Here is a 17,661-nt window from a genome sequence, read left to right on the forward strand (position 1 = left end):
AAGGACAAGATTATTCCATTGTTGATCAACTGAGAAAAACACCGGCCCAAATCTCGTTGTTGTCATTATTAATTCACTCTGATGAGCATTGCCGAGCTTTAATGAAGATATTGAATGAGGCTCATGTGCCTGACAAAATCTCAGTAAACCATTTAGAGACAATTGCCAACAAGATCTTTGAAGTGAACAGGATAGCATTTTCTGATGATGAATTGCCTATGGAAGGCACAGAACACAACAAGGCTCTCTATTTGACGGTCAAATGTGAAGGTTCAATGGTTACTCGGGCACTAATCGATAACGGGTCGAGCGCTAATATTTGCACGTTATCCACATTGAACAAGTTAAAGATTGATGAGGATAGAATCCGCAAAAATAGCATTTGTGTTCGAGGGTTCGATGGAGGGGGAACAAACACAGTAGGGGATATTGTACTCGAATTGACTATTGGCCCAGTCGAGTTCACGATGGAATTTCAGGTGTTGGATGCTGCAGTATCCTATAATCTTTTGTTGGGTCGACCGTGGATTCATGCGGCAAAAGCCGTGCCCTCCACACTGCACCAAATGATCAAATTCGAGTGGGACAGACAAGAAATTGTGTTACATGGGGAAGATCTCACATGCGCCGTGAATGATGCCATTGTACCCTTTATAGAGACCGAAGATGATAAGGGGCCATGGGTGTATCAGATTCTCGACACGGTTCCGGTGAGCAGGTTGCTTGAGGGTAAAAGCATGCCATGTCCTAGGGTGTCAGCTACGACCGTCATGGTAGTGTCAGAAATGTTGAATAACGGGTTCGTGCCCGGGAAGGGTTTGGGGGTTGAACTGCAGGGCATTACTCAACCTGTGTCTTTGCCCAAAAATTTGGACACCTTCGGGTTAGGGTTCAAACCAACAGCGGCAGATATCAGAAAGGCCCGTAAATTGAAGAAGAAAGCTTGGGTTCTCCCTAAACCAATTCCTCGATTGTCCAGGTCCTTCGTCAGGACGAATATCAAGAAACAGTCATTGGCAAAGATATCGGGTTCGTTAGTTGAGGCGGATGGGAATTTGGATAAGGTGTTTGAGAAAGTATTTGTTGAAGTAAACATGGTTGAGGCCGGGGAAGGGTCAAGCAGAGCAGACATACAGTACATCGGACCACGTGCTAACATCAGCAATTGGGAAGCTACTCCTCTTCTAGTTCGGAGGGAGTCGTGGTAGTGGGTTTTGTTTTCCTTTTTGTCACCTGGATTATTCCAGGGTTTGTAATCCAGTTGTTATGTTCCGTCCGTTTGGATGAGTTAAAACCTTGTTGTCTTTACGTTTAATGAAATGCAATTTTCTTCGTCCCTATTCTCTTTCCATTTTCGTTTCTTTTCTTTGTATAGTTCTCTTTATGCTGATATCAATGACATGACATGCATGAGGAATCTTCGGCCCAGCTTTAAAAGCCAATCTAATTCAGAAGTAATAATACAAGAGGTCGAGTGTGATGATGGGATGGATTGTAATAATGATGAAGCTTATGAGGAAATTAGTAAAGAATTAAGCCACTTTGAAGAAAAACCCAAACCTAACCTAAATGACACAGAAGCAGTTAATCTAGGGGACCAAGATAACATACGGGAAACTAAAATAAGTGTTCATTTGGATCCACAACTCAAGGAGGAGATAATTAAAGTATTGCATGAGTACAAAGACGTTTTTGCATGGTCATATGATGATATGCCGGGTCTAAGCACCGATTTGGTGGTTCATAAATTGCCCACTGATCCAGCACTCCTCCCTGTCAAGCAGAAGTTGAGAAAGTTCAAAACAGACATAAGTGTGAAGATCAAAGAAGAGATCTCCAAGCAGTTTGAGGCAAGGGTCATTCAGGTTACACGGTACCCCACTTGGTTAGCCAATGTCGTGCCTGTGCCAAAGAAAGATGGCAAGACCAGGGTGTGCGTCGATTATCGAGACCTTAACAAAGCAAGCCCAAAAGATAATTTCCCACTGCCCAACATCCATATACTGATCGACAATTGTGCCAAACATGATATTGGCTCTTTTGTGGATTGTTATGCGGGTTATCATCAGATTCTAATGGATAAGGAAGATGCAGAAAAGACGGCATTCATCACGCCGTGGGGAACGTATTGTTATCGGGTCATGCCGTTTGGTTTGAAAAATGCTGGGGCAACTTATATGAGGGCCATGACAACTATCTTCCATGATATGATACATAAAGAAATTGAGGTATACGTGGATGATGTGATCGTTAAGTCTAGACAGCAATCTGACCATGCCAGAGATTTGAGAAAATTCTTTCAAAGGCTTCGCAGATACAATCTTAAGCTCAATCCTGCGAAATGTGCTTTCGGGGTGCCATCTGGGAAGTTGTTGGGATTTATAGTTAGCCGGAGGGGTATTGAATTAGACCCGTCAAAGATCAAAGCTATTCAGGAGTTGACACCTCCAAGAAACAAAACCGAGGTGATGAGTTTGTTGGGAAGACTGAACTATATCAGCAGGTTCATTGCTCAGCTCACGGCAACGTGTGAACCAATTTTCAAATTGTTAAAGAAAGATGCCGCGGTCAAATGGACTGATGAATGCCAGGAGGCTTTTGATAAGATAAAGAGGTATTTGTCAAACCCACCCGTGCTGGTCCCACCAGAACCAGGGAGACCTTTGATTCTATATCTGACAGTTGTGGACAGTTCATTCGGCTGTGTACTGGGGCAGCATGATGTTACGGGCAGAAAGGAGCAGGCTATCTACTATCTCAGTAAGAAGTTCACATCTTACGAGGTCAAGTATACTCATCTGGAAAGGACATGTTGTGCCCTAACTTGGGTGGCACAGAAATTGAAACATTACTTGTCATCTTACACCACTTACCTTATATCTCGCTTGGACCCGTTGAAGTATATTTTCCAGAAACCCATGCCCACAGGAAGGCTTGCAAAGTGGCAGATCTTACTTACAGAGTTCGACATTGTCTATGTGACACGGACTGCCATAAAAGCACAGGCATTAGCCGATCACTTGGCTGAGAACCCCGTTGATGAAGATTATGAGCCTTTGAAAACTTATTTCCCTGATGAAGAGATAATGCACATTGAAGAATTAGAACAAGCTGAGAAGTCGGGATGGAAACTTTTCTTTGATGGGGCTGCAAATATGAAGGGTGTGGGAATAGGAGCAGTACTTATTTCAGAAACAGGTCAGCATTACCCTGTTACAGCTCGGCTTCGTTTCTACTGTACAAACAACATGGCAGAATATGAGGTGTGTATATTGGGATTGAGATTAGCTGTGGATATGGGTGTACAGGAAGTCTTGGTCATGGGTGACTCGGACTTACTGGTACACCAGATTCAAGGGGAATGGGAAACACGGGACTTGAAGCTTATACCGTATCGACAATGTCTGCATGAGCTTTGCCAGCGTTTTCAGGCCATAGAATTCAGACACATTCCAAGGATTCATAATGAGGTTGCTGACACTTTGGCTACTTTGGCATCAATGTTGCACCATCCAGATAAGGCCTATGTTGATCCATTGCAGATTCAAGTCCGTGATCAACATGCTTACTGCAATATGATAGAAGAGGAAATCGATGGAGAGCCATGGTTCCATGATATCAAAGAGTACATCAAAGCGGGAGTGTATCCAACGCAGGCCACCGGTGATCAGAAAAGAACAATTCGACGGTTGGCAAGTGGGTTTTTCCTTAGTGGAGGAGTATTGTACAAAAGAACGCCAGAGCTCGGTTTGTTGAGATGTATAGATGCACGGCAGGCCACAACTATCATGACTGAGGTGCATTCCGGAGTTTGCGGACCGCATATGAGTGGGTATGTTCTAGCAAAGAAAATTCTTCGAGCAGGTTATTATTGGCTCACGATGGAGCGAGATTGTATAAGTTTTGTGCGTAAGTGTCATCAATGCCAAATACATGGAGATTTGATTCATGCTCCACCATCAGAATTACATACGATGTCCGCGCCATGGCCTTTTGTTGCATGGGGCATGGATGTTATTGGGCCAATTGATCCAGCAGCATCAAATGGGCACAGATTTATCTTGGTAGCTATAGATTATTTTACCAAATGGGTGGAAGCGAAGACATTCAAGTCTGTGACCAAGAAGGCTGTAGTTGACTTCGTGCATGCAAATATCATATGTCGGTTTGGGATCCCAAAGGTAATCATCACAGATAATGGGGCTAATCTTAATAGTCATTTGATGAAGGAGACATGTGAGCAGTTTAAGATTGCTCACAGGCACTCTACTCCGTACCGTCCCAAGGCAAATGGTGCGGTTGAAGCGGCCAATAAGAACATAAAGAAAATACTCCGGAAGATGGTTGAAGGATCTAGACAATGGCACGAGAAATTGCCTTTTGCATTGTTAGGATATCGCACCACCATGCGTACCTCGGTAGGGGCGACTCCTTACTCATTGGTATATGGTACCGAGGCGGTAATACCCGCAGAAGTGGAAATCCCATCTCTGCGAATCATTGCAGAGGCTGAAATCAATGATGATGAATGGGTGAAAAGCCGTCTTGAGCAGTTGAGTTTGATCGATGAGAAAAGATTGGCATCAGTGTGTCATGGCCAACTGTACCAATGAAGAATGGCAAGAGCATACAACAAAAAAGTACGTCCAAGGAAATTTGAAGTAGGGCAATTAGTACTGAGGCGGATCTTGCCTCATTGGTCTGAGGCAAAAGGAAAATTTGCCCCAAACTGGCAAGGACCATTTGTAGTAACCAGAGTGTTGTCTAATGGAGCATTGTATTTGACAGATGCGGAAGGAAAATGTGTAGAAATGACCATCAATTCCGATGCGGTCAAGAGATATTATGTATGATTTCTTTATTTTTCTAAATGTATCTGTTCGTATTTGGCATATCTTAAAGATTGAAATGATGAAGGCATTTTGTTCTGCTATCCAAACACTCATATCCCTTGTTATCCCCTTCGAGCCTTACTTATTTTTCATGCACCTCTTTCGGAATCATCGGCATTATCAGAGAACACAAGTGTCGAACATAAAGGAAAAAAAGGAAAGAAAAGAAAAAAAAAGAAGAAAAGAAAAGAAGGAAAAATGAAAAAAAAGGGAAAGAAGAGAAAACATAACAACGTAGTCTCTATGAAGTGAACTACGTTTGACTTGATCCCGAAAGGGTACGTAGGCAGCCTTACTCCAAGGTTCAGTCATACCAAATAGAAATCCAAAAATCCCCAAGCAAGAAACTGGGGCAGAAGTGGTGATTGTTATGAAAGTTGGATTCCGAAAGTTGTAATTTGAACCCATTGGAATTGTTTTGAGCCTTTTATACCTTTCTTTCTAAATCAATCCAAAAGCCTACATTACGGACCGAAGAAAGACCTTATGATCAGTTTTGAGAAATGCCAAGATGAACAGGTAGGAATAACCCACGATAGGGGCAACACTCTGGTTCGAGCAAGAAGAACAAAAATAAATGAGAGAGTCTTATGGGTGAAAACCCTCACGGGCACCGTAAGGCGACGGGAGCTGAGAGAAAAATAAATGAGAGAGTCTTGTTGGTGAAAACCTTTACGGGCACCTCAAGGCGAAGGTGAGATAAGAAATGGAAAACTGAGAAAGGTATGTTGATAGAAACCGTTTCGCGGTACCGCAGGGAAACAAGGTTAAGGTCTAGATAAATCAAACAAGTGATGGAAGTTCTGGGCAATGAGGTACGGCAATTGAGAGTTGTTTGTTTGGACAGATTGGGCTGATTAATCCAAAATGCATGTCTTGACCATTGGTACTAGTTGTCTCGTTCAGATAAGTTTCTTTTCTTTCTCTTTTCAAACAGTCATCTGGTTTTGGATTCTTCTTATCCTTAACTCAAAAATCATTTCATTTTTCTTTTGAGGGTTTTTATCTAGCTGAGATGTTTCAGTGCCAGTTTTGTTCGATGCAAGCAGAAAGGACTTCAAAGTTCACTACCAGCTTCTAGAATTGTAAAGCACAACGTGGTCAGAGCATGTCAAAAACAACTTAATGTCAAGTGGAATACAGGGAATTAACGGAAGTTTCATCGGTGAAATGATTGGGAAATGTCGTGGGAAAGGCGAAAGCTCAAATAAAAGGTCAGAAAAGTGAAATAACAGCAGGGGTGTAAAGCATTTAGGTCGCCAGAGGTTGGAAAATTTAAAAGTTGGTCAGAAAGTCAAGCAGTTCAGGGTCAGTGTGTGGAAATTAGTCAACACAAAGCAAGGCAGTGGAAGGATTTTTCAGCAAGAATGCCATCAACTAACCACTGTTTTAAACTGATGAAATTTTCTTTGATTAAGCAGGGGGAGAAAAATTAGTTGTTGAAGAGGAATTCTCCAGGAGGGAAAAACAAGCACTAATTAGGATAAATGCAAGTTGTCAGGAGTCCGCCTGGAGAACAGAGACGTATTTTTCAAGTTTGACGTCAGGAGTCCGCCTGGAGAACAGAGATGTATTTTTCAAGTTTGACGTCAGGAGTCCGCCTGGAGAACAGAGACGTATTTTTCAAGTTTGACGTCAGGAGTCCGCCTGAAGAACGGAGACATACAGTTTAAATTTTAAAAGTCAGGAGTCCGCCTGAAGAACGGAGACATACAGTTTAAATTTTAAAAGTCAGGAGTCCGCCTAGAGAATAGAGACATTCATTTCAAATTTAGCAATCAGGAGTCCGCCTGGAGAACAGAGACGTACTTTTCAAGTTTGACGTCAGGAGTCCGCCTGAAGAACGGAGACATACAGCTTAAATTTTAAAAGTCAGGAGTCCGCCTGGAGAACAGAGACATACTTTTCAAGTTTGGTGTAAGGAGTCCGCCTGAAGAACAGAGACACATAGTTTAAATTTTAAAAGTCAGAAGTCTGCCTGGAGAATAGAGATATTACATTTCAGGAGTTGAAGTTGGGAGCCCGCCCATAGAACAGAGGCATACATTTCAGTCTTTTCATTTCAAGCATTGAAGTTGGGAGCCCGCCCAGATAACAGAGGCATATATTTCAGTCTTTACATTCCAAGCGTTGAAGTTGGGAGCCCGCCCAGATAGCAGAGGCATACATTCAGTCTTTTTATTTCAAGTGTTGAAGTTGGGAGCCCGCCCATAGAACAGAGGAATACATTTCAGTCTTTATATTTCAAGCGTTGAAGTTGGGAGCCCACCCAGATAACAGAGGCATACATTTCAGTCTTTTCATTTCAAGTGTTGAAGTTGGGAGCCCGCCCATATAACAGAGGAACACATTCAGCATTAATTTTCAAGTATTAAAGTTGGGAGCCCGCCCATCGAACAGAGGCATACATTTCAAGATCAAGTCACAGGACAATAAAACAGAGGGTTACAACAGGAATCCCCAGCAGAAAACAATAAAAATCCCCAGCATCAGGAAGCAGAAGGTTGCAATAAGAGGTCCCAGCAAAAACTCAAGTGCATGTGTCGAAAGGAAGAAAAGCATCGGAAGAAAAGCACCGGAAAAAATGCAAGCAGACAAGAAAGCAAGGCAACAAGAAAAATTGCAGTATAGCCTAGCTTCTTGTTTTCTTTTAAGCAAGGTGTAACAAGAAGATCGGTAAGCAGTAGTAATAGCATGCAACAACAGTAACAATGCAGTCCCACGGTAGTCCCAGCTACCAAAAACTTCCCGAACTACATTGACCTGATTCCTGTTTAGCCCAGGATATGTAGGAAACCTTTGAAGCAAAGGTTCGGTCAAATCTTTTTCAAAAATGCTTCACACGGAGTACTCGGATGGGCAAAAATCGCTCGCTTTATCTTTGCACGAAAACCCTACGTGTCTTCGGGCAAAGAGGGGCAGCTGTAAGCACGTGATTTTTGCCCAATATGAGAATTACTCCCCAAAAATTCAAAAATAAAATAATTTTCCTTGGTGTGCAATTTTGTGATATTTTGTGATATTTTGAATAATTATTTGTATTTGTCTGTGCATGTTTATTTGCTAAATTAATAAAAAATACAAAAATATATCGCATTTTGTATGTAGGATTTAATTCTATAATTTGTTAGTAATTAAGTTTGTTTACAAAAAAATAAAAATTTACAAAAATAGGCATCGTTTGCATTTTTAGCATTTAATGTCCAAATATACAATTTTATGCTTAATTATTACTTAATTCTGCGTTAATTGTTATTGGAAGTTAATTTGCACTTTTATAACTTAATTTAGTTCTTAATAATAATTTAAGTATTTTTATAATTTAGTTTTAGAGAAATAAAAAGAAGAAAAGAGAGTGAAAATATAAAGAAAGTCGGAATTGGGCCTCTTCTTCGATTTCAAGCCACAGGCCCAAAAAATGGCCCAATCTTCCCAAACGACCCAGTCCATTTCAAACCGGGTCAACCCGGTCCATAACCCAACACCCCCTATCTTGCATTTCAAAAAAAAACAAAGCAAAACAAAACAAAACAAAAAAAAGAAAAGGAAGAAAACCCTAAAAAATCCCTCTCTCTCATCCGCCCCCCCCCCCCCCTTCTCTTTCTCTCTTTTCTTCTTCTTCTTCAAGCATCCAAACACCCCATCCATGGCTGCCCTTCCCCCACCTCTTCTCCTTCACATACACACACACAACCACGGCAACACAACACACACACACCCGCCGCCCGTGTTTCTTCTTCTTCTTCAAGATCGCGAGTGTTTCTTCTTCTTCAAGTTCACGTTGATCGTTGCTTCTTCTTCTTCCTCACTTCATGATGCTGCATGACTGCTTCGTCCAGCATCTACTGCTGCTCACGTTTTGCATTGCTGCTGCCCCGTCCGGCATCGCTTTCACGGTTGTCTGCTACCTCTCCTTCAAGCTCTTCGTTTGTCCGTTCGTGATCGTCTTCGGTGTCAAATGATTTTGGTGCGATATTTGTTTCCGGGCAGATTTGTTTCCATTCAAGTTCGTCATTATTTCGATCCGGTTAGTGGGTTTTTGAGTTTCATTTTTTGCCCGAAATTTGTTTGATATTTTTCGGATCCAAAATCGATAAATGATTCAATTCTTGTTTTGTTTGTTCATCATTGAAATAATTTTTTTTTAGTTTGTTTATATGTTTGGTTGGTTTAATTTTCAGATTTAAATGAAAATTTAATTAATTGATTTTCAGTTTATTTCATGTTAATTTAATTTTTGCAAAAAAAGGAATTGTTAGTTTAGGTTTAATATTGTTAGATTTAGTTTAAATCGCTTGAATCCGTTGTTTGTTTAATATAGATTTCATTCATGATCATGTATCTTTGTTATATTTTTTTTGTTGGATTTAATTAAGAAAGATTAATTGATTATTTGAAGATTAGTGATTTGAATATGTTTATTTGTTTTGTTTAAGTTCAATTCGAAATTTGAATAAAGTTTGTTATTGTGGTTGAATCTTTTCATTCATGTTCATACTTTATTTGATTGATCTTGAATCCGAAATTTGTATAGTTTGATTTTCTTATTTCTTGTTTATCATTTGTGATTATTTCTTGAATTGGTCTCATAATCTTGTTTAAAGTTTAATATAAGAATTGTTTGTTGTAATGTTGTTAGAGTTGATTTTAAGTTCAATATTATTGAATTTAAGAATCTAAATATACTTGTTTGATTGTTGTTGTTTAAATCCGAAAAATAGGTTTGTTGTTGCTAAAAATATTGTTCAATCAAATTTTAGTTGTTCTTGGTTGTTCAATTTGTGTTCATGTGATTTATTGTTGAAATGTTGTTAAAATCATGTTCATGTGATATTGTTGTTATGATGTTCATCCGTGTTCATATTGTTGTTTGAACATTGTTAGAAATTGATCATATTGTCTATATTTTGGTTAAGTTTGATTAATTGATGTGTTATAGCTGATGGGTAGTTTGGTAAATTTGTAATACGTTCAGGGGTAGTTTGGTAATTTCAGTAAGGTCGGAAGGGGTAGTTTAGGAATTGTACATTTTGTAATTGTTTATTTGAAGCATGGGGGACAAAATGAAATGGGGTGGGTTGTGATATGATTATTTAATATAAAGGGGGGACAAGATTTAATTTAAAGGGGAATCTTGTATTATTTTAAATGAAGCATGGGGACAAAATGAAATGGGGTGGTGTGATATGTTTATTTAATGTAATGGGGATGAGTGGAAAGATAATGGGTTGGGTAGAGAAAAGTATGGATTTTAATTAATTGAAAGGTTTATGGGATGGGTTATATATGTGAGGTCTTGAAATCAAAAAATATAGACAGAGAGATAGAGAAAAAATACACAGATACGAGAGAGAGAAACAAATCTGAAAATAAGAGAGAGAAAAGGGCTGAACATTTAAGAGATAGAAAATTCCGAAAAATATTTAAGCTTTCAAAAAATAAAAATAAAAACTAAAAAAAATATTCTGCTTTCTTTTGTTGTTTGAAATCAGAATTAATTGTTGTTTCATCAAAGCTGGAAGATTTTGTTTTTTTTGGATTACTACTCCACTGGTTTGTTACTGTTGCTGGGCTATTGTTGCTGTGTTGTACTGATTTTACTGCTGCTGCTGATACTCATATTCATTTTCTTTTGCTTCCAATATCAGGTACACAACTGAAAAGCTGGTTATTGTAATCTGAAATATGAAGCATGAATACATATGAAGAATGAAAATTTGAAGTTTTAATTTCGTTTTTTTTTCTTTGTTTCTTTTGTTGATTGTATTTAAGCTATTTCATGAATTACTAAATAATAGCTGGAATAAGAAAATAATATCATAAGTTAGTCTGTAATAAATCAGTTCGGCAAAACAGGTTAATTCACTAGCTATGAAGGCTTCAAGATTGTAGGTTGATCATGAACAAGTAGCTAAATTTAGTTAAAACATGAATTTAAATTAAACATCGTAAATTAGGCATTAAGGCATGACTTGAGCTTAAGCAAGATTAGAAGAACGTTTAAGTCTAATAAACTTTCTAATAAGCTTTAGTAATTATGGTTAAATCTAGTTTCAAATGATTGTGAATAATTAATCTCAATAATATTTTTTTAAAAAAATAATAATAATAACAATGCTGAGTTTTAATCTAGCTATATTTGTTTATTTTGAATATTAGTTGTTGAATTTTTATTTTATTTTAAATTTCGAAATTAAGAGTAATTTTTTTTTCATCAATATTTGTATTAACCAAGCAATTAGCATGTCATGTTTTCTTAAAATTATAAAAGCTAGTAATTAATTAGGATTTTTCTTTCTTTATTTTAGAAACTAATTTTTATTGAAAAAATGTAGTCGCTTTAAGATTTGTCCATTTAAAATAAATGAGATGAGCCTCGCTTAATGAAATGTATAGATTTCGGGGCCCTCAATAAATGTACAGTTAATTGCTTAGAATTAGGGAGGAGCCGTTTTAGCAAATTTCACGGCCCTACCCAAAATAATGACACGCTAGTCGCTCTAGACGCGTATTTAATAATGTTATTTCCTTAAATACGGGTGTGCATTTATGTAACCCAAATCTAAATCTCAACGGAGTCGAAATGTGTCGATAACCACGGGTGCAATCGACGTGATTTGAAATACGTTTTCACAATGTTGCAATTTTTCGTAAAATACTAACAATAAATAAAAAGAATAATAAAAGCGGCTAAGGGATAAAATTTGCACATAAGTTTATAATACGTATTATATTAGATAATCAAGCCGAATATAACAGTTAAGCGACCGTGCTAGAACCACGGAACTCGGGAATGCCTAACACCTTCTCCCGGGTTAACAGAATTCCTTATCCGGATTTCTGGTGCGCAGACTGTAATACAGAGTCATTCTTTTCCTCGATTCGGGATTAAAATAGGTGACTTGGGACACCCTAAATCTCCCAAGTGGCGACTCTGAAATAAAGAAATAAATCCCGTTTCGACTGTCCTTTAACTGGAAAAAACTCCTGTACCCTCGCGAGGGCGGAAAAAGGAGGTGTGACACAAGGTTGATGAAGACGGAATGTGTTCCATTGGTCATCCTCTTTTGCTTCCTAGCCTTTTCTCGACCCCCAGAACCACTACCTTCATTGTTACCTCGACCCTTGCCTGTCATCTGCATAATATAATACATATTTAGATTGAAACATATAAGGAAACTATCTATAAACGATATTTATCGAAGAAACCAACTTTTTAAAGCTCATCGACGTATTCTTCCTCGTCAGAGAATTCTTCTTCCTCACTAGTTTGAGCTTCATCAGTTGATTCTTCTTCCTCATTTTCTATAATTCTTACTTCATTTATATCAACTTCTTCCAATATGTGTTCAGGATGTTCCAAATCATTTTCTAAAAGTTCGTCCACTATTTGGTGAACACTGGAGATATCGTTTTGATATGCAACATCCAACACATTCTCGACTTCGACCCTACCTACAGGCTTAGTTTTGATTACAACCCACCAATCGGACTTATTCCGCCGAAATGGATAAGGAGCATAATACACTTGCCTAACATTATGTGCAATTATGAAATGATCATAGCGATCATACTCCCTCGTATGATTAACCTCAATTATGTTGTATTGATTGTGCACTCTCGTACCTCTTGTTGGATTTGGGTCAAACCACTTGCATCTAAAGAGAATAATTTTCTTAAATGGCCTACCTGAATATTCTAGTTCCATTATTTCTTTGAGCACACCATAATAATCAATATCTCCAACTTGGTTGTCATCACCACCTTGAACCCACACCCCACTGTTGTTGCTTTTTTATTTTTAGAGCAACCCTCTGTATGAAACTTATAACCATTCACAACGTACTTGGAATATGTTGTGACCTCAACCCCAGGTCCCCAAGATATATCTTTCAAAAATTGATTTACACCATTATTTGGATCATTTACCTACATATTGTTAACAAAATTCATAAGTTAGCATAACTTCCAAACATTGTTTACCTACATAGTGTTAGAATATTTTAAGGATATACTTACAAATTGTTTGAACCACCTATGAAATGCCGTATATACAGCATCTTGGCCAAATTGACCCACGAAGTGACTGTGACACATCAAATATTTTTAGTAGTTGCATTGAGATGTAATCACAGTAAATTTTATATTTTGATAACTATTAAATCAATACTTACTTGAGAAATGGTACTACTTCGGGACAATTTAGCAACACATGAAGTGTAGCTGACTTGAACTCCATATCACTCAAATTTCTCTTTCTACCATCCTTAGAACATCGGCCTGGTTGATTGAATATGGACATAGGCGGATATAATGGATCATTCGTAAGGTCGACCGTGTGCCTGTTAGGCCTATTCCTAGCACATGGCACGTTGCTCTCAAAATAATAAGAACAAAAATGAGCAGTTTCCTTTGCAAGATAAGCTTCGCATATAGATCCGTCAATTCTATTCATCTGCTTAACAAATTGTTTGCATTTGCCAATTGTCCTACATAATTTTAGGTTAGCCAAGAACATTCAAATAAAACAGAAAATTATATATGGACTATAATATTACCTCTCAAAGGGATACATCCATCTGCATTGAACAGGCCCTCCAAGTCGTGCCTCGTGTACAAGGTGGATTGGAAGGTGTTCCATCACATCAAAAACCCACATGGAAATATCTTTTCCATCTTACCCAAAGTTACACGAATGTTCTGATCCATCTGGCGTAGGTTTTCTTCCCTTAATGTGGAAGAACACAAGTCTTTGAAAAACAAAATAATCTCAGTGATGGGTTTCCAGATTCTTTCAGGCAAACCAGAAAACGCAATAGGCACTAAGGTCTCCATGAAAACATGACAGTCATGACTTTTCAAAGGGCTCAACTTCCCTACCTCCATATCAACTTTTTTCTCAAAATTCGACGCATAACCCTCAAGCATCTTCAATTTCGTTACCCAATCACAAATCTGCCGTCTTTCCTCCAAAGTGAATGTGTAACTTACTTTGGGCTTGAATAACTTACCATTGTTTGATGTCTGCAAGTGTAATTCAGGCCGCCTGCAATATTCTTGTAAGTCTATTCTAGCCTTCGGGTTATCCTTTGTCTTACCTATAACATCCATCACTGTGTTGAACAAATTGTCAAAATAATTCTTCTCAATATGCATGACATCAAGGTTGTGACGGAGAAGATTATCCTTCCAATAAGGCAACTCCCAAAATATACTCTGTTTGGTCCAATTATGAGTAACACCGTATCCGGGGAATCTATGCGGTGGAACTTCAGTAACTTTACTGAAGTTCTGGACCCTCTCCCAAATTTCGTCACCTGAAAGTATCGGAGGTGGATAATCATATTCCAGTTTATTCTTTTTGAAAGCATTTTTCATCCTTCTAAACTCATGACCCTCAGGCAAGAATTGACGATGACAATCAAACCATGATTGCTTTCGGCCATGTTTCAAAGTGAACGCTTTACTATTTTCCATGTAGTAAGGACAAGCTAGCTTCTCAGCAGTCATCCACCCAGACAACATTCCATACGCAGGAAAATCATTAAATTAGCACGCAAATTGAAATTCTGCTTGGTTGATATGTCATATGTTTCAACACCATCGTACCACAATTGTTTTAGCTCATCAATCAAAGGTTGCAAATATACATCTATCAAACTTTTCGGATTACGTGGACCGGGGATAATACAACTTAAGAATATATATATGGACTAGTCATGCACAACTCGGGTGGTAGATTATAAGGTGTAAGAAAGACAGGCCAACATGAATACGGTGTCGCAGATACAGAAAAAGGCGTGAAGCCATCCACACACAGACCTAACCGAATGTTCCTTGGTTCACTAGCAAAACATGGATATGTCCTATCAAAGTGCTTCCAAGCTTCTCCATCTGAAGGATGGCACATAACACCAGGTGGTCTTCTATTTTTAAAGTGCCATCTCATATGATGAGCAGAACTCATCGACGCATATAGCCTCTTTAGCCTAGGTATAAGAGGTAAATAATGCATCGCCTTGATAGCGACCATCTTCCCGCTGGAAAGCCTCTTGAAACGAGACTTTCCGCAAAATTTACAACTGCTTAAATTTGCATCATCTTTATAATATAACATGCAACCATCTTCACAACAATCAATTCTCATTGACGAAAGTCCTAACTTAGAAACTAATCTCTTTGCCTTATAGAAATCACCAGGTAATTCGATTTCCTCGTCAACTAGTTCACGCATAAGGTCAATGAAAGAATCTATGGTTGCTTGAGAAATCTTCCAATCAGATTTGATACTTAGTAATCTAACTGCAATAGACAACTCAGAGTGCAGACGTCCTTCACGTAGTGGACGACTAGCTTCCTCTAACTGTTCATAAAAATGTCTTGCTTCATCATTAGGAGTTTGTTCAACATTTTCGTTGGGCTCACCCCCAAAGTGCATTCCAAAAGCATTCGCAACCATATCATGAATTCTGGAATCACTATTTCTATTCTCCCTCGACCTACTACTTTCACCAACAACCATGTTATGAAATATCCCATGGCTACCATCCATCTCTCCATGATTAGTCCACACAAAGTAATTCGCTATAAACCCCACCATATAAAGATGAATCTTAACTTCCTCCGGTTTTCCAAAATTCATACAGTCGCACTTAACACAAGGGCACCTAATTACTCCTTCTTTTATGTATGGCGGAAGTGACATTGCATGTCTAATAAAGTCCTCAACCCCTTCTACAAAATCCTCCCGCAATCCCCGCTGATTAGGATAATTCCTATTTTTCATCCAAGAACGATGTTCCATCTATTTAAATAAAGCAAGAACAAATTAAATTAGTTAATTCATAGCCTAATCTTTTTTTAGTTAACTAAAAGTCCAATTCATATCCTATTATTGTTGCTTCATAAAATGAAATTTAACCCCATATATAAATTAGTCTACCTAAATAGTTAATTTATTTGAACCCTAAAAGTATTAATAAGAACCCTAAAAATTGCAAATAATATATAACATGGAGAAATTGAACCCTAACATGGAGAAATTGAACCCTAACATGGAGAAATTAAACACTAACATGGAATTAACTTTGAACTAAACATAGTTGAACAAATAATATATAACTTTGAACCCTAATATATTGGAATTGAACCCCTAAAATCACTGTTTTTCGGTAAAATAAAAGAAAGGAGAGAGAAACTAACCTTGGGAGTGGAGGTCGCCGGAATTTACTGCTGCCGTCAGGGGTCGCCGGTGGCAGGGGCATCGCTGCAGCTGGAAGTCGGAGGGGGGAAGGGGTTTTGAGTGTTAGAGGAGAAAGATTTTAATTTGGGGAATAATTTTGAAAGAATGGACCTGAAACCCGTTTTGGCTCCTGTTAAAAAAAATAGTGACCAAACTTGGTCACTATTTTGGTAGCCAAATTATTTTGACTGTTTGACCAAAATAGCGACCAACGTTGGTCGCCATTTTTGACCGTTTGACCAAAATGGCGACCAACTTTGGTCGCTATATTTGAAAATAAATAAATAAAATAATTATTTTCCTCTTATATATATATATATATATATATATATATATATATATATATATATATATATATATATATATATATATATATCCTACAAAAGCGACCAACTTTGGTCGCCTTTTGGTCAAACGGTCAAAAATGGCGACCAACGTTGGTCGCTATTTTGGTCAAACAGTCTATACTTAGTGCATAGTATAGCGTAAGTATATTATATATATATATATATAAGCTATATTCGATACGGTATTACCTAATACACTTATACTTAGTGCATAGTATAGCGTAAGTACATATATTATATATATATATATATAAGCTATATTCGATACAGTATTACCTAATACACTTATACTTAGTGCATAGTATAGCGTAAGTACATATATTATATATATATATATATAAGCTGTATTCGATACAGTATTACCTAATACACTTATACTTAGTGCATAGTATAGCGTAAGTACATATTATATATATATATATATATATATATATATATATATATATATATATATATATATATATATATATAAGCTATATTCGATACAGTATTACCTAATACACTTATACTTAGTGCATAGTATAGCGTAAGTACATATTATATATATATATATATATATATATATATATATAAGCTATATTCGATACAGTATTACCTAATACACTTATACTTAGTGCATAGTATAGCGTAAGTACATATATTATATATATAAGCTATATTCGATACAATATTACCTAATACACTTATACTTAGTGCATAGTATATAGCGTAAGTATATATATATTATATATATAGACACACACGCCCGCTTCGTAGTACTATTCATCCCTTGTATTACAAAAGTGTTAACGACTTACATTTATATTATTTACATAGTAAATACAAAAGTGATTTTTAATTTTGACCATATAGAGACCAACTTTGGTCGCTAACTGTAAATGAATTTAATTTAGCGATCAAAGTTGGTCACTAACAGTACATGAATTTAATTTAGCGACCAAATTTGGTCACTAAATTTTAATCAGATTTATTTATATTTTATATAATATTTAAATTAATAATAAAAATTGTTAAACGTTAGAACTGGGTCCCACATTGGCGACCAACGTTGGTCTCTATTTCATTAAGCGACCAACTTTGGTCGCTAGCTTTTGAATTATATTTATTTATATTTTAATTTTTTTTTAAATAAATATATATTTATTAAAATATTATAACTGGGTCCCATGTTAGCGACCAA

The sequence above is a fragment of the Nicotiana tabacum genome, chromosome 8 (genome assembly GCF_000715075.1).
Source record: "Nicotiana tabacum cultivar K326 chromosome 8, ASM71507v2, whole genome shotgun sequence".
Classification (NCBI taxonomy): domain Eukaryota; kingdom Viridiplantae; phylum Streptophyta; class Magnoliopsida; order Solanales; family Solanaceae; genus Nicotiana; species Nicotiana tabacum.